Source organism: Triturus cristatus, chromosome 2_1, assembly GCF_964204655.1.
Source record: "Triturus cristatus chromosome 2_1, aTriCri1.1, whole genome shotgun sequence".
NCBI lineage: Eukaryota > Metazoa > Chordata > Amphibia > Caudata > Salamandridae > Triturus > Triturus cristatus.
This window is the reverse complement of record NC_140581.1, coordinates 451072477-451091952: the sequence shown is the minus strand read 5'-3', so window position 1 is coordinate 451091952 and position 19476 is coordinate 451072477.

The following is a 19476-nucleotide window of genomic DNA, read 5'->3' as shown; positions in this document are numbered from 1 at the left end:
ACTTATATCTTTAAAACTGCATATCTCTGGTTCTTCGGATTAGATTTGTTTGGTCTGAAATAATGTATAACATATTACTCTAGTTCTTTAAACTGGTGTGGGATTTTTCTTGTGTAGTGTTTTCACTTTATTACTGTCTGAATTTCTGCATAAATACTTTACACGTTGACTATAGGTTAAGACTGAATGTTTTTGTGCCAAGCTACCAAAGGGTTAAGCGCAAGTTAATTTGGTGTTTGCTTGTGACTGCACCCTGACAGACATTGTGGTAGCTGCTTGAGCAGGGTTTCACCTCACCTCAACCAGTAACCCAATTTCTAACATAAATCTTTTAACAAATGCATCACAACTGGTGATTTAAATAAGGAGAGTAGGTCCGGCAAACGTAAAAAGACCAGAAGGGATGACAGGTAACCTTTAACTGTGTCCAGAACAAGACTTTGCTAGGCCAAAAACAAACTAAACAACACATCTGACAGTGCTGTCTGCTGCGCAAGTAAGTGCAGGTTACGCAGGCTCAGGAGAAGGACCTCGCACTGCTGCTATGACAGAAAGCCCTCCAGAAGTGCAGCCCGATTGATGGACGAATGATCAAGACCAGAGGTTCTGCTTACCACATTTTCCTGGATCAATACAGAGCCACTAGAATGATTTGGTCCTGGTAATTCCTGATCTTTTCCAGAGCTCAGGGCAGGAAAGGCAATGGCGGAAAGGTATACAGAAGCCTCATGCTTCACTGTAGATGAAATACGTCTCAGCAAGAGAGCCTTCTTGGGGACTCCAGCATGCAAAATAGGTGACATTGAGTATTCTCAGTGGTGGCAAATAGATCAAGCTAGGGTTCTACACATTGCAGCAAGATGCCCTGTTCCAATGCCAGCTGTAACTGGCATTTGTGATCTGCAAGGTTGTTGGCTGAGTTCATTCACCCTGGTGTATAGAAGTCCCACTAAAGAAATCCCCTGGTGAATTAGCCCACCAGAGAAATCCCCTGGCAATTCAACCAGTTCCAGAGGAGAAGGGCATTTGGCACACAACTCTGGACCCCATGCCACCCTGCTTGTTGGAGTACCACAGGCAGTGGGGTTGTCTGTGAACCTCTACCAGCTATCCCTTGATCGATGCCAAGAAGGCCTTCTGTGCCAAGTGAATCACCCTGACCACCATGAAACTGTTGTGGAGGTGAGTCTCTACTGGAGACCAGAGTCCTCTGATCTCAACCTCCCGCAGATGGTCTATGGTAGATGACCTCCCCAACGTGGTAACAATACAACCCTCACCACTGTCAACTCTGGGTAGGTCAGGGAGAGGGGTCTGCTACTCATCCAATTGTGGTCAAAGAGCCACCAGTGCAGGTCTTTTGCAGTCTCCACCAACAGCTGTATGGAATCTTGAGCATGATCCCTTGGTGCTGAGCCCACTGGAGCTTCGGATCCTACTGCAAAGCTTGCATGATCCACCTGGCATGGTCCGGAAGGTGGGTGCAGGAGGCTGGTAGACCAAGAAGTCTCAGAGCCATCCTCACTAAGATCCAGGACAGGTTGGAACATTGGCATAATAGCCCAAATGGCCTGGACTTGTTGGTCCAGAGGAAAAGCTTGAAAGTGTGCCATATCCAGGATGACTCCGATGAAGGTGAGCTTCGGTAAAGGAGTAAGGTGTGACTTCGGAAGGTTGACTGAGAATCCCAATGATGTCAGGAGGTTCAGTGGCCCGTGACTACCTGTGGGAAGCTTACTGTAAAGATCCTTCCACACAGGAATGAAGTTGAAGATCTTTATTAGTAGTACAGAGTATCAAGTACCTCCGGCTTACTTCTCCAGCTCCTTAGCTCCAACCTCCCTTTCCTTGAACAACAACATTCCACCATAGCAACATGTCTTACATTCCATCTTAAAGGAATCCCCACACCTTTCCCCCACACAAAATACAATTGAGAATAAAATAAAACAAAAAAATATATACCTACTCAATAACCTAAGAATTACATTGCCATACAAGTACTTTAAGGAGCAATTATATTGCCATATAAGTACTTTAAGAAGCACTTATTTTACTTATATTGCCATATAAGTATTTTAAGAAGCACGTATATTACCATACAAGTACTTTAAGGAGCACGACATTTAGAAACATTCCCCGTACGCCAAGCAGATCCATCCGCAAGAATGAGGACGTTTTTGCGAGAATTTACTCTCCCCCTTGATGACAACCCCTCCTCTTCTCACTACAACCCAATCGCCTTCTTTTATATCAGTGTCCTTCACTGCCTTTCTCATGTTGTAATACTTTTTAGCAGCTTCTTTCTGCCTCACCACACTATCTCCCACTGCAGCTCGATCAACCCAGACGCATTCCTTGTTTTTAAGCCAACCAGGAACCTCTTTTATTCCCGGTTCACGTCCTTTAAGAGATACGAACGGAGAGATACCAGTAATTGAATGTGGCTTCACTCTATAAGACCATACCAATTTCCTAAGTTCCTCAGACCATGACAACCCATTCGCTAACGAGAGCTGAATGTTCTCCATCAGCAAACGGTTGATTCTTTCAACTAAACCATTAGCTTGCGGCCTGAACATCGCAACTCTCTCATGAACAATACCTAAACTACAAAGAAAATCTGTCATCCTTTTAGAAACAAGCTGAAACCCATTATCAGAAACAAGAGTTTTGGGTATTCCCTCATTCATAAATGTCCTTTCCATAAATCCAATTACCTTCTCAGTCTCAATACAGTCAGTAGATTCAACAACAAACCATTTAGAATGGTAATCCACAAGTACCATTAAGAATTTCCCACGCGGACCGAGCTTAGAAATAGGACCAAGAAAATCAATCGCCAATCTCTCCCACGGATACTTTGGAAACTCCCCACAGGTAAGATGAGGTTGCCTTACAATTTTTGTCTTGTCACTTCTTGCACATGCATAACATTCCTTCACAACCTCCTCTATGTCACTGTCCATACCTGGCCACCAGAAAGATTGCCTAATGCGCCTCTTAGTCATATTTCTCCCCAGATGTCCTTCATGAGCTATACTCATTATTGTACCTCTTAAGGTAGTTGGGGGAACCAACTTGTTCCTCCTCCACAACTTCCCTTCACTCACACACGATTAATTTTCTACATGACAGTAACTCCTGAAGCGCATATCTTGGCAGTGACTCTCTTTCCATCCTTCTGATACCAATCACATAACTTCTGACAAGACCTCATCATTCAACATAGCAGACTCCCACTCCTCTTTACCAAAGGCTTGTTCCTCATTACACTTAATCACATCTACATCATCATCAAAATCACCATGCACAACATCCACTGGCATTCTGGATAAACAATCGGCTACTACATTTTTCAAACCTTTCACGTACTCTACTTCAAAATTATACTCACGCACAGATAAAATCCATCTCGAGATCCTAGGAGTCACATTTCCCTCTAGACCTCTACCTCCCTTAAACAAGTGCACCAAGGGTTTGTGATCTGTGCGAACCTTGAAGGGCAAACCCCAGACAAAGTAATGAAAATGTTTAATTCCCCAACAGCACACAAGAGCTTCCTTCTCAATATCAGAGTTCGAGATCTCCGCACCCTGGAGTCTTCTAGAAGCAAACCCGATGATTCTTTCTACACCATCACACACTTGAGATAAAATTGCCCCAATTCCTACCGCACTTGCATCGGTAGTAATAAAAGTCTTAGCATTGATATTAAAGTGTCCTAGAGTGGGTGCATGAAGGATACATCTTTTCACACCGGAAAATGCTTTTTCACATGAATCATCACATTCGAATGCAACTCCATTTTTCATCAGTAACCTTAATGGCTCAACAATCTCCGTGAACCCCCTTACAAATTTGGAACAGTACTCCGCTAATCCTAGGAAAGACTTCAGTTGATCCTTATTGAGGGGAGTAGGAGCATTATTAATGGCAGAAACAATACTTTTCTTAGGCTTTATCCCATCCTTCGAAATTTCATGGCCTAAGTAGGTCATGCACTTCCTTTTTAGTTGACACTTTTCCTTTTTTATGGTCAACCCATTACTACCCATGCGTTTCAGTACTTCATGCAATATTTCATTGTGGTGGTCACTGATCTTCCCTACAATCAATACATCATCTTGAAAGCATAAGACATTCTTTACACCAACAAAAACCTGTTGCATGACCCTTTGAAATACTGCAGAGGCAGATGCTAAACCAAAAGGCATTCTTCGATAACGAAATACACCTAGAGGCGTTACAAATGAAGTAAAATGCCTTGATTCCTCACTAAGATCAATTTGGTGATATGCTGCAGACATATCAATAACACTATAAATTTCTCCTCCACCCATTAAATTCAACATTTCAGATATATTGGGTAGAGGCTGCCTATTGACCCAAATATTCCTGTTTAAATCGCGCAAGTCAACACACAAACAAATTTTGGTACCGCCATCCTTAGGTGCGACTACAATTGGAGCCAACCATTCAGAGGCTTCAATTGGCTAAATAATCCCCTCTTGCAGTAGTTTGTCAAGCTCAACTCGAAGGGGACCCCTCATCAAGTGAGGTACATTCCTTACTTTGTGAACAACTGGTGTTGCATTCCTCTTGAGAATTATTTTATGAGAAAAGTTTGTAAGTTTTCCTAGCTTGTCAGAGAAGACATTAGAAAATTTCTCTATTACTTTGACCTCAAAATCATCAACATCATGAATAATCGTGGATTTAACTGGCTCAATGGCATTAGGATTTAGCATTATTCCTAAATCCTTCTGGTGGCGCAAACCCAACAGGTTGGAACCTTGTTCTGTCAAATAGACCCGACCAAAAACCTTCCTCCCCCCAAACTCAATTACCATCCATTTCAGTCCCAAGATGTCAATGGTTTTACCTCCATAACCCACTGCTCTGATGTCGGGTTTACACCAAGATTCCATATCGCTTTTGTCACCCCATGCTTCAAAATACATTTCTTTAGACAGTAAAGTGTATAGGCTTCCTGAATCCACCAGCATCCTTACATTATTCGTATCAAAACTTATAATGCAATGCGGCTTCTCTAGTTTGTCTGTGCTTTCAGTAATTATATCAACATTGCAAACAATATTAGTACACTCACCATTAGCAACAGAGAAACCTTCAATGCATAACATAAACTCTTGGATGCTTTCACAAGTATCATTAACTTCGTGCACGTATTGGGTCTTAGAATGGCACACTTTTGCATAGTGACCTCTCTTACCACACGCTCTACATATTGTATTCCTGGCCATACATCTAGTGCTAGAAGCAATATGTCCCGGAGAACCACATCTGTAACATTTAAAAACGCGTGTGTTGGTTCGTGAAGTCATATTGCTTGAATTAGGACCAACAATTGTTTTATTGAAAGGCTTAGGATGTAGCTTCCCTGCTGGTTTCTCCATAGGCCTTGCACTTTTCGTTTCGTTGACAATTGCGTAAACTTCTTGTCCCTTAAAATCTAAATTTTTGGGAATTGAATCATTTGACCCTACATCCCTAGGAATTGTGGAATTAGTACATTTATCCATCTCTTTTATCCACAGGTCTGTGTGTTCCAGACCTTTTGCTATTTGAATTGCTTCTTCTAACGTGGAATCTTTTATGAGTAACTTTTCACGTACTCTTTTATTGTTAGTACACCTCACAATCTGGTCACGTATAAGTGAATCTGCCAATCCTTCAAAGCGACAAGTTAAGGAAAGTCCCCTCAACGCAGCAACATAGGTTGCAATGTCTTCATCTGTTTTTTGTACACGACAGAAAAATTGATGCCTTTCTAGTACAGTATTGATCTTTGAAAACAAATCTTTTTTCCAACATCAGTATACTCATATCATAAACATTTATGGGTTGTCCATCACCAACACCAAAGGATATTTTGGGGAGATCTTCATAAAGACGGCGTCCTTCAACACCCAAGTGATGAAGTAGTATTGCCTGCTTCCATACGGGGGCCATATTTGTCTGCACCTGTTGCTAGGATATAGGTGAGAAATAATTTTTTCCATTCTTTCCAGGGTATGTGAGGATCACCAAAAGTGGGAAGAAAAGAAGGAGGGGCTGCTATACCTTGATCAGCCATTCAAACAGCACTTTCGGATATAATTACAATAATGAATAAATAAACCTAGGAGAGAAAATTTATATTAGTGAAAATAATAAACCAAAATAAGAAATCAGTGTAAGAACTGCAGAATTATCAATAACTGCTGAAAGGTGTAAAATTCAGTTACTGTCATAAATGTGTGGTGAATGCTCCAGCTGGGCGTTGATATGAAGTCTTCCGCTTTTAGTAAAGTGAAGTGAACAGCTGACAGCTGCTACGCGCTGGTGAATATTATCGGTAAAGGAAATTGAGCGCACACGCTACACAACAGGGATTGCGAGTGTAGTGCATGCGTGGACAGAGTGTTCCTAATTGTCTGAAGAGAGTTCAAGGGGTTGAGCACATTCACGCATGCGCACGCTCCGTGTTTATTCTGAAAAAGATTGGGCACGTTTTGGCATTCAGTGATGCAAACACATATTCGCGCATGCGCTGGTATTCAGTGATGCAAACACATACTCGCGCATGCGCACACCGGGCAAGGTTGCGATGGCGCTCGGATTCGTGTCTCCCTGGAAGATCCGATGTTGGCGCTCCAATTCACATGCAATCCAAGGATTCAAAAAATGCCTTCAGTAGTACCCTCAACGGCAACGGTATGTCACTCAAATTGATTTTTCTTCGTTAAGTCTATAACTTCGTTAAGTTTATAATTTTGTTAAAGGAAAATGAGGAAAACGTCGGACATCCAATTTAATACTTAAGTGACACAAAATGCAAATCCCAGAACACCTCCACATATCGATGAAACACAGTACAATTGGAATCTTTTCTAATAGTGAGGCAATTTCTAGCAGAAAAGTTATAAAAAAGTTGTTTCAATGTTGGAGTATGAAGTATTGGCAAGAAACAGTTAGTTGAGGTTCAATGTTGTCACGAAGCGAAGCAGTAGATAGAGTTTTTCACAAAAAAAAAATATATATATAGATTGTAGATTCTGTATGATTCAGGATTCAGGATTGTACATACCAATTACTTTATCTCCAGATCCTCTTTTGAAAACGCTGGGTTCATGAAAATGAATCAGGATATTTAGAGTTCCTTTCCAGGGGTGGAGGTACTTCTTGTCTGCCCCCTGCGCAGAATGGTCCACTCGTCTGCAATGTAAAGATCCTTCCACACAGGAGTGAAGTTGAATATCTTTATTAGTAGTACAGAGTATCAAGTACCTCCAGCTTACTTCTCCAGCTCCTTAGCTCCAACCTCCCTTTCCTTGAACAACAACATTCCACCCTAGCAACATGTCTTACATTCCATCTTAAAGGAATCCCCACACTTACCTTATACAGCAAGTCATAAGGCACCCTGACTTCTGAAGATGAGCAGCGACCTCCTCCATAACCTCTGCGACACCCTTGGGGCACTTGTGAGGCTAAAAGGGAGCACAACAAATTGTAGTTCTTGTGGGCCACCTTAAACCTCAGTTGACGTCTGTGGGCCTGCAATATGGAGATATGAAAATAAGTATTCTTCATGTCCAACACCATCATTCAGTCTCTGGGATCCAGGGCAAAAAGAACCTGGGCCAGGATAAACATTTTGCATAAATCTTTGCGCAGGAGAGGATGAAGATCTAGGATAGGACAAATACCTCAGTCCTTCTTTGGCACAAGGAAGTAGCGGGAATGGCACCAAGTCCCCTCTTCTTAGGGCAGCACCCTGTTGCCAAAAAAAACTGCACTTCCTGACATAAAATGGGCATACAGCCCTCCAAGATGTGGTCTTATGTAGGTGGCAGGTGCTATGGGTCGTAAAGGAATGACATGATGTAGGCCCGTTGGACAATCTGCAGAACCCAAATATCAAATGTAATGTGTTGCCACCTCTGCAGGAAGTAGCTGATCCTTCCTCATACTAGATGGCTGTGTGAACGTCACTGTAAAGGCGCTTTAAGGTCATGGTCAGAGGGGCCTAAGAGTGTGGCGAGAGCTGCCCCTGGTGGCCAGGTCTTTTTCTGTTAGGATTGCATGACTGGAGATGAAAGGCCAAAAGAGATTTCCATGGTTCAGCTTTGCTTAAAATGCTTAACGGTCGAGTCTAACTTCTTACCAAACCGTAAAAAGACATGTCCATCGAGGACACCTCAACCTTGCCAGAAAAGCCAGTCAAAGACCCACGCTAGTTCCCATACCACAACTGTGGTGTCCATGCTCGAACAGGTGACAAATTTGGCCAAATTCTGACCATCTGGATTAAGAAAGCTGTGAATCTTCCGGGAAAACACACGTAAAACCTCACCCACCAAGTTTCACGGTGCATGGATGTATCAACCTAATAAACAGCTTATGTTAACTGACCTCAAGGCAAGGCTGACTGATGGAACATATGCTTGCCAAAGTTGTCTACCAGTTTTGACTCCCTATCAAGGGGAGTGGTTGAAAAGGCGTTAGGGTTCACTCTACTGATAGAGGCCTGTGCCACCACACTTTCAGGGGTTAGTTGCTGAGTTAAAAAGTAAGGGTCACCTGGAACAGGTCTATGCTCAGCAGTGTGTCAGTGAGGGATTAATTGAAGGGCAAAAGAGGTTCGGTCGGTGCCTGGCCAGACTGTAGGACCTCTGTCATAGACATTTGTCTTCACCTCCTAGCAGGTAGATGGAAGTCAAGGACTTCAGCAACCCTCCTGATGACTGCAACAAGAGTGCTTCTCTTGCTAGCCTGGGAAGGAGACCCAACCCAATATAGGGTTGGTACTGAGCTGGTACCATACCCACTACTATCATCTCCATAAGGCTAGCAGAGTAGGAGCCAAAACGTTAGTGTAATGTCTGTGCACAACTGCGCAGCAGTGTCAGATGGATTCAGAAGAGGCTGCAGCACATCAGGATCTGGACCTGGCCCCAGTCAACATCGATATAATGCTGTCTCAGAGTCAGGTACCACAAAGAGTTGTGGGTATTCCCCTGGCGCTAGTGGCGTCAGTGTTGGCACCGGCATTGAAGCTCAAGGACCAGCAGCAGTTATCAGCACCAGTCCCGAAAGGAACCTCAACTGGTTCAAGGGTCCCAGCTAGTGCCAATGGTGAACCCGCCAGTTGTAAGATGACTGGAAGCCCATGTTGATCCTTGTGGCATAAGGTTTGCCAGAGGGACTGAGAAGTGTGCCAAAGAGCTGCAGCATAGCCTCTCGAAAGGACTCAACCTCCTGCCATGTCACCGATCGACCTGGGAACTCAGGTTGCATCGAGACCAGAGATGGAATCGGCTACTCTGTGGAATGGGAGCAAAACCTGATGGCATGGTGACGCCATTGCTCCTTCTCTGGGGAAGAAGCATTGCAGGAAGGGGTCAAGTCCCACATGGCAGGAAGGGACAGATCCCACTTGAACTTCTTGTTTTTTTTCTTCTACTTACCTGAAGACTTTGACTTCAAGGAAGATTTGCCTCGGAAATAACTTTGGGAGCGGGTTCTTGCTTTTGACTTGAACCTGGAGCGGGACTGGTGCAGGGTTTTCCTGTGCTTAGCTATACAGAGTTGCCTCACACTCTTGGGTGGCTATAGGGTTCACCTGGGCTCTATCATCACAGGCTTTGTAGTCATACGATGAACACAAGCACCAGAGGCAAACTTCGTCAGCATTTGTCACAGATATCTGTTTGCCACAGTCCCTACAAGGCTTCAACGCTGCCATTTTTGGGGGTAACATCCCTTGTGCACTTGAAACATTTTTGGAAGAAAATGTCTTGACAGAGTAAAGAAAAAGGAGCAGAGCTACAGATCCACGCCTGAAGGAGCAGAAAGAAAGGAACTGGTGTCAGAGCACATGGTTGGCGCTTGCATGCAACTCCATTTCTTACCTCCAGAGTAAAATGGTGTCAATGCGCTACCTACTGTCACACAGGAGCACCAGTTTTGACTTTTCAGGAGGCAATTTGCAGCCTTGGGGAAATTCACAAGGTGTAGAATCCGTAGTTTGAAATATTCATCAGGATATCCTTCTCTACAATATTTAAAAGCTACTTCTACCATGGCTTTCTGTAAGAAAGTAGGATCTGCTTTCATGGTTACCCTCACTTTTTGCTGGTGTCAGTATGTTTTTTAGACTAGTCTGACAAGGATCTTGATAATCAGACTGTGCTTTCTCCCTAAATTGACCATGGTAAGTACTGCTGTACATCCACAATTGGTGACTGGTGTACCCTTGTAAGTCCCTAGTGTTAGGTGGGGATTATGTGCACCAGGGGTCTCCCATGGGCTGCAGCATATATTGTTCCACCCATGGGATGTCACTCAAATGGTGACTACAGGCCTGCCCTTAAAAGCCTGTATGAGTGGGTGCTAGCACGCCTCCCGACAGATATAAGTTTCCTTATATCTGAGGTCACTGTACTTAAAACCTATGGCAGGCTCTTCACTCCTGAGGGCTGGGTGCTTGGTTATAAGTGTCAGGGTGCCCCTGCATGAGCAGGACACCCCTGCAAACCCTGGAGTCGATTCTCCAGGCTTTCTAAGTGCAGACAGTCATTTTGATATATATAGTGGACATCAGCCATTACGAGATGTCTAACTATTTAGTGGCTGCACTGAACCCAGGAATATTTGGTATCATACATGTTCGAATCATATCCCAACACCAATTCCAGTGCTGTATGTATGATCCCATGTACTGGGGGCTCCTTTGGGGTACCCCCCTGTACTACCGGTAACAGCCTGTCAGGTTCTGACAGCATGCTAGTGAGGCTGCCGACCACAGACACGATTTTACCCTCCTGCTGCTGAACCAGGCTCGAGCAGGGGAAGGTACAACAAAAGGTTTCCTGCCACAGGGAGGTGTGACCACCTCCCAGACAGGACTTAGTGTATTGGGCTGGCGCCACCAGACTGCCTTGAAGGGCACATTTGGAACCCTCCTTGCATACTCAAGTTTGAGCCAGTTCAAGGAGCCCTTGGCTCTGGCTCAGGCGTGAAACTGGACAAAGGGCATGGGAGTTTACCCCCTCTGTCCAGCCTCTCTTCTGGGAGGGACCCCTGAGTGTTTCATACCCTTTCCCTGAGGTACTTAAGGGCTTACCTACGGGTGGTTCCTTAGATTCGTCGTGGGATAAGACTCAAGCCTGAAACCACATCACTCTTCAATCGTCTCGGCACTTGGACTTCGCTGGACTTCGCTTGGAACCGAGACTGCGTCAAGGAAGACTCCTGCTGCTCCTGGTCTCGTTCTGCAAGTCTTCTTTGTCGTTTGTGCCTGTGCTTCTTCCAGGATTTTCAACAGACCTGTGGGCATCAAGGACACCTGAAATAATCTCCCTTGGAGTAGAGGAGTCATGGTGCCTGCATCTGCAGGTACCACAACGAAGCTGACTGGTCTACTGCCCCTAATGTGGCACTGACCTCGAAAGGCTCAGCAACACAGGTTGAGGTTCTGAAGCTCCCTCGAGGCCTAACCTGTCCTCTCTGCGAATTTGAGGCCAGTATTCCTCGTCGGAACCGCTGGAACCGAACACCTGTGCACGGCGTCGACTTGCTGTTGTGAAGGCTTGTTGGCTCTGCATTCCAGAGATCTCCAGGCAACACGGAGCTCCAGCATCTCTTCCTGCCAAATACAGTGTCCTCTGCATCCTCTGCATTGTGGGCTCTCCTTGTAGGTGAGCTGCTCGAGGTCCTCTTGCGACTCCTGTGCCTTTGGCTAGTGGGTCCTCATGAGGATCTTCTTCTGCTCCAGTGGGCTCCCCTGTTTGCTTCGGGCCTACTCTGACGCCCCTGCTTGTGATGAGGTCCCTTGGTCCTTGCTGGTCCAAACGTTGCTCCTTCATCACTTTCCATGCCAGTTGCAGCTGCCAAGGCTTGTTGGTGCTCCTTCAGACACCGAGCCCCTACCCCCCTCCCGGATCTCGACATCCACCATGGGTCAGCTCATGGATGACTCCTGGGCTTTTTCAGCGTTGCCTGGTCCCCACAGCTGCAGCAGCAAGGACACCGTCATCACTCCTGAACCATCTGACTTCAGTGGGCATTGCTCTTCCGTGCCTTCGGGTCACGTTGGAGTGGCATAGACTCAGTTCCCTCTGCTTACAGGTGCTCCTCTTCAACAACCCACCCATGAATTTCACCGGACTCTAGCACAGTCTTCTCCAGCAAATTCTTTCCTAAAGTCCTCCATTGTGGTCTACGGCGGTTTCCAATGTCACTTCGCTCCTATGTACCCAGTGTAGGTGTAGGTGTCCTGGTTCATGGGGTATCCACGGGTGTGGTGACTCTCCAACTTTCTGTCTCCCACTGGGTTTCTTTAGGGTCCACTGGGAAGGGTCTTTCTTCTTGAAAACTGCAACTGCGACTTGCCCGTTGACTTCTATTGGGTACACAGCTGTGTTTCCACTCTGTACACAGCCTACGTGGGGTTCCTGGGTGCTTACCTTGGGTGGTTCCTTGTGTCCTCAGCTCCTCTGACTCTCCTGGTCCAAGTCCTGTTCGTAGTTGCAGTTTACATTCCACTTTTATAGTTTATGGTTTGGTCTCCCCCTGGAGAGCACTGTACTTTGTGCTACTTACCTATTTGCAATTGAAGTATTGTTGTGTATTTGTGTTGACATCTCCGGGTAGGAGATATACCAATGTGCTACTGAGTGTTGTGTAATAAATATAACTATTTTAATATAGTCACTGTGTGGTTCTTTTTCGTTTAGCAACAAGCTGCTTAAAACTCCTCCTGGATAAGCCTGAAGGCTGTTCTCCACAGCTACTACTTAGAGAGCTTTCTATGGTAATCTAAGACCACTAAAATCACCATAAGGGTTGCCTGGGTTAGTGCAAGGTGCCTCACTTAAATAAGTGTGCACCATATACTAAGTCAGCCTCCTAGACATTCTAATGCAGTGTTCAGGGAGATGATGCTCCCTCTTATAATACAGTATTCGCTGTTCCAAGTTGTGGTAAATGTACTACCCCTCTCCAAAACAATAGCAAGCTATTTCATTTCCATCCGCTGTGGTGTCTTAGCTTCCGTCCTCTTATATGTGCCTCCATTTGTGATCAGAGATTCCCTAGGCCAAGAATCGAAAATTTGTGTAATAATGGATGTACAGCACCTGCACAATTGAATAGTCCATCCTGGAGTTTGAACAGTAGATTAGCTTGCTCATGGTCAGGTTCTGGCCTCTCCAAACATCCACCAGCCACAATGCTACAGTTAACTGCCGGAGGCGTGTGCTTCCACGACGTCCCCCTCCTCCACTGTGGTGCTGTCTATCCATGTCCTCGTTGATTGTGAGGTTAGAATCCCCTTCTATTTATAACAGGTCACCTGCAGCTGTAATAAAAGGTACTCCCAGATCCTCTCGTAAGGTAGATTGCAGTCTGTATTGCGAGGAGACTGGTTCTATTATTATTGATGCAGTGTTCAGTCTTGCAGTCAGCACCCTGTAGTAGCCCTATGGGTCCTCTATAATCTGTTCTACCATCGGGTGAGTAGATTTATTTATTAGGATGCCTACCCCCCTTGAGTCTGAGGCATAGTGTGAATTAGCAAATATCTATAGCTTCCTCTTCTCAACACTCAGAAGTTTGTACCCTTAAGACGGGTCTTCTATAGGAGTAGCACATTGAGATTGTGCCTTCTGAGGAAGTGGTGCACTATTCTCCTGTTAATCCTGCTACCCGTCCCATTCACATTCCAAGATAATATTTTGATCGTTCCTTTCCGTAGATATTCGACCGCTGATTCAGAGAGGGAGCTGTTGGAAGCACCCAAGACGCGCCGTGCTTCCAGCTGTGTCTTTTATGAATCTGCAGTTGAATTGCTTGTCAATTTCCGATAGGAGATTATTCTCCTATGCATATTTGGGAATCATTCAACAGGATCTATGCTAATAGAATTTACCCCTTGGCTCTCATAACTGTTGAGAGTGCCAGCAGGCTTTTGGTTCCTTGTGATTTCTGGATCCTGAAGAGGCCTTAGAAGGTATAAAATCCAAAAGGCATAGACAATTATTAAGGAGTACCCTCACAAGATATTTTGCTAGACAATTAGTTGAGTCATAGGAGACAAGGTAAATGGTTGATGTCCTGGGACTCCTGAGACACTGTGGCTACATCTAAGTGGAATTGAATTTGTACTCTTCATGTTACAACCGACTTTTGAACAAAAAAGGAAACAAGGATAAATGAAAGTACTCTTGGAACAAAAGCAAGGAGCAATGAAAGGATAAGCTACTCCATTGAGAAGTGAACAATTGGGGAATATGTGGCATATAAAAATTGTATATAATTTGTTTGTTTATAATTCGGTGTATATACGTTTAGTTACTTCCATTAAATTATTGTTGTTGCTGTCTCAGAGATTATGAAATAACAACATAGAGTGTAGTTGGATGCATAGATAGGTTTAGCATTTAAAATAACCAAATTGATTTATGTGGAATTAAATTCATTATCCAGTGAACATACATTTTTTCATTGTTGATTTAATATATTGTACATGAATTTGCCCCTTAGATATATCAAGGTTTAGTGTTTGTTCTTTAGTGCCTAGGTTACTTGGGGTGAGATAGACGAACCCCCTCTTTTTTTTATTTCCCTTTGCAGATAATAGGGACAGGCACTCTGTGTGCTACTCTCAAAAAAAGGAGCCTAGGGGGTCAAAGGGTAGGTAGCCCCCCTCTCAGGACCATATAAGAAAGCGAGACCTACCCCGGAAAAAGAAATAATGATTAAAATTTATTTGTGCTCTAGGTACCCAATACTTGTAGTGCCTATCTCACTCACACCCTCTGGTGTTTCTGCCACTGAAATGGAAAAACTGCTGTTATACACAGCCCGTGTCTGTACTTACAGGCTGTGACAACGACAAGCTCCTAGGTGTCAATGTGTTTCCCTGCACTGTTGTGCTGTAAAAACCTACTAGTGGTAAAGGCAAAAGTACAAAACCAAAACCAAAAAAGGTGTGATAGGCCGGCAGTGCCTCACGGAAGCAGCCTCAACGGGGTTTGTGTAGACAGGTACTCGCCTACTACCTCCTGTTATCATCATCGACTACTGCCGCCCAAACAGAAGCAGAAAAGGAAGAAAACGAAAAGGAGTGCTGGAACCCTCATGCTAATCCTAATAACTAGTGTCTAAAGGGCAAACTATATAGTGACGTGTGTCTAGTAATCTAAAGAAAAAGAGGAAATGTCGACCCAACAGCGGGGGACTGAGTCTGATCAGGACCCAAGTCACTCCAATTAAAACCGAGCAGCACTACACTGGCTGTGTGAAACTTTATTCTATGCTGTGTCGCTGCTCATTAAAACCAACATGTTTCGTTGCCCAATTAAATTTAGCGGCAACTTCTTCAGGGCTAGGGTCGACTGGTCTCTCTGCGTCGCTAGTGTGGACCAGCGATTACTTTATCAGCACCTGGGGGAAACACAATTAAAAACACATACGCAGTATCTCACCCATCCGGTCAAAACCAATACATACGAGCATCTGCTCGTCCTCCAAGATGCCTGATTCACACCTGACGTTTATATTTACCATCATAGATGATGTCTTTCAGCATACCTGAACCTTCGGTATGTGTGAATATCTGTGGTGTCTTAAAAAACCTGGACTGTTTGTTCAGAGGCTGCGGAACCGCGTTTCTGAAAGAGCACAAAGATGTAACAGTTATTAAAGTGCCCCTATGTACACTGTTCAGTCCCCTCTGCTCATGTTTCGTGTGTCAACTCATTATCGATATCCTACGATGTCGTATGTGCAGAGCCCAGCATTGATGACTGTATTAGAAAATCACCCTTGATTACATTGTTGCTGCAATCTATTTTCATTATACATAAATGACCGACAAAAAATAATATTCAATCGCTGCGCTACGTAATGCTGGTGCCGCGACTGCCTTCAGTTTGAAAAACATGGGCTGCCCTGATGTTACGCGGTCGTTCAATGGGCGCTTGTCGTATGCTGACTCTAGAATGTGGATACTCCCCTTGTTAGCGTATGCGAGTGGGGCCCGCTACTCAGCTCGCCCAAGAAGGTTTTACCTCGTCAGCCTGCTCGTCAGGTATTAACTCATCCTCAATCGCTAGGGAGAAGCCTGCTTCCTGTTTAAATGCGTCATGCGCGCGGCAAGCCGCGCATGTGCAGTTGTTTACTGAAGGGACTGGCGGCCATGTTGTGTAAACCGCCGCTATTGAGTACACTGTACCTGATGTCTCCCTAGTTATGCCTAGGGCATAATATGGTGTGCACTCAACCTCCCAGATTGTTATATGTGTGGTCTACACGTACCATTGTGAAAAATATACGAAGAATAGAGATCGATATATTTTAACTTATGTCATCTTTATCTGTGTTGTGCAGATTGTGGGAATGGTTATCAAGGCGCTAGAGTCCAACACCTTAACTGTGCACAGATCTATTCATGTATAGTTTTTAGGCATGCGCGAATACGCTGATCTATGAGGTTATTAATACGAGGTCAGCAGCCTCATGTGTTAATGCCTGACCCAGGTGATGGATATACTGCATCACAGTGCTACCTTGCCCCATTCAATGAAATCATTGAGGCCCTGTTGGTCTGCTTTCTCTTGGTAAATCCAACGGGCCTCCTTGGTCGAGAGCCTGGCTTCCATGTTGTAGGTGTCACCAAATACCCGCTCTAGTACCACCCAGCGTATATCTCTTGGGTTATGTCCGGCTGTCAGGAAATGCTGGACCAGCTTGGTTGTCAGTTTTCCCACCCTGATAGTACTGAGGTGTTCCTGTACTCTGATTTTTACCTTGCGAGTGGTAAGACCAATGTACTGCAAACCACATGGACACGTTAGCCTGTAGATGACATTTTGTGTGTTGCAGTTACTAAATGAGTTCAAGTACTAGGTCTTACCATCTATCAAGGTGACATTTTTGGTAGGGGTGGTGAGCTCACACACTGTGCACCCGCCACATTGGTAATGCCCCGGCGGAATGCCAGTGTCCCTAGACTTAAGCTGGGGTCGTGAATGCACTAAACGGTCACGCAAGTTAGTGGACCGCTTGAAGGCAAATCGCGGATGTGGCATCGTCATGGTTGGAGTGTTGAGCAGGGGCCAGTGTCTCCTGATTACCTGTCTAATTTTGGTGGACAGGGGACCAAAAGTGGTGACCACCGGAATGCAATCTCCTTTGGTTTTGGGTGTTCTTTCTAGAAGAGCAGCTCTGGGAGTATTTAGGGCTCGTTTCCGTGCTTGTTTGATTATCTTTGTGGGGTATGATCTTTCCTCCAATTTACTAGATAAGGCTTCAGCTTGTGTAATAAATTCCTCTGTGGATGAACAGTTCCTGCGATACCGCAAGAACTGCCCCACGGGCAGATTGTCTCTCAAGGCCCTGGGATGATAGGATCTGTAGTGCAGCAGGGAATTCTTGTCAGTGGGCTTTTGATGGACGTTGGTGACAAGTTTACGATTTTCCGCCCTGATGTCCAAATCCAAATATGTGGCTGCCACGTCACTGATGGTCCATGTGAATTTAAGGCATTCGTCCAAGCTGTTAAGCCACACGAGGAACTCGTCCAAATCGGTCCTTGGTCCCGTCCATATACACAGGACATCGTCAATATATCGCTTCCAGAGGGCAATGTTCCTCTGGAAGGGATTGTCGCGATGTAGGACGTACCCGGTCTCGAATTGACCCACGTAAATACAAGCTAGACTTGGAGCAAATGTAGCCCCCATAGATGTCCCGGACACTTGCAGATATAGCTGGTCTTTGTAAGCAAAAAATCTTTTTGTGAGAGCCAGTTCAACACATTGGAGCACAAACGATTGTGGAACATCGTAGAACCATTCACAGGAACCCAGGGCGCGTGCTGCTGCCACCAGCGTGGCTTCCTGGGGGATGCTCGTGTATAACGATTCTATATCGATTGTCACCAGGAATTGATGTTGCGGATCATACTCGATGTCGTTTAGGATCCTTAAAACATCGGTAGTGTCCTGAACGTATGATGGTTGAGTGATCACACATTCCCTAAGAAAGAAGTCGGCGTATTGTGACAGTGGTTCCAGAACTGATTGTATGCCCGAGACTATAGGCCGTCCCGGAGGCGGCCTTTGTGCTTTATGGATCTTCGGGACAATATAAAAAGCCGGGATCCTGGGCTTCTCATTAATCAGGAAATCAGCTTCCTTAGCCGTCAACCATTTCTTTTCTTTGGCCTCCGCGACCATTTTGTGAATGGTCGTCTGGAGGTTCTTGGTGGGGTCCCTCATCAAGGGTTGATAATTTTGGCAAACACCCAAAAGCCTGGACACCTCAGTTTCATAATCAGCAGTATTAAGAACTACCACTGCTCCGCCCTTATCGGCAGGCTTAATAGTGATAGTGCTATTCTGCTGGAGAGATTGTATGGCTAGCCAGTCAGCATGCGTCATGTTACTGCGGCTATGACTGTGTTGCTGTTCCTCAAGGGCGGTGATGTCCTGCATCACCTTCTGTTCGAAAACCAGGACCTCGGGGCCAATGGAATGCGTGGGGGGGCAGAACAGTGAAGGACGTCTTAGGTTGGTAGAGAAAACCGAAGGGGCTTCAACCTCCTTTCCCTCAAAAAAATATTTGAGTTTGATTTTCCTCATTAGGCCGTGCAGTTCGCCCCTAAGCTTAAAGCTATCGTGTTTGGGTGTTGGTACGTATCCCAAGCCCTTGTTCAGAACCCTATGCTCATCAGTTGTTAAAGCATGTGATGATAGGTTGACCACAATATCGTTTTCCTTTCTTATTAGAGGGGTGTTCTGCCCCTGCTGCGTGTAATCCTGGGTGAAAAATTCTGCCATTGTACATTGTTGTTGTGGCGTGCTCTGCCTCTGCCCCTGCCCCTGTGACTGATCCCTCTCTGGTCCGGAGGGCGTTGTTCTAAAAAATTCCTCAGTAAGACACCGAGGTCTTCATTGGACCTGTCTGTGGTGTTAAACCTCACTCTTTGGTTGGTAGTTGGAATAGAGCCAGAGGTGGAAGGTTGTTCAGTGATATCATCGTCCTCACTACTCGTATTATCGAACGTCCAGTTGTTGAAGGTACGTCTACCTTGGCGTCTGCCCCCCCTGGACCCTCGTGAGTAAGTTGGTGCTTCCGGGGGTTGCTGGTAATAACTGTCCTCAACATAAGGAAAAGCCCATTCATGGCTAAATCTCTCAAGATTTCTTTTGAGTCCCTTGATCTTTTGGTTCACCATGTAGATCTGATATTCCGCCACATCATTCTGAATTATAGTCAGCTGCTCCTTGATGTCTTTTATGGTGGTATCTGCTTTCAGAGCTGTTTCTAGATCTAGTATTTCCTTGAGCAGCTCCTCACTTAGCCTTTTTGCAGTGTTGATAATCAATACCAACCAGTCGCGGGTACATTTATTTGCTATGTAGCTCCAGTCTACCCGGAACCGTTTGTCCTCTAGAAAGA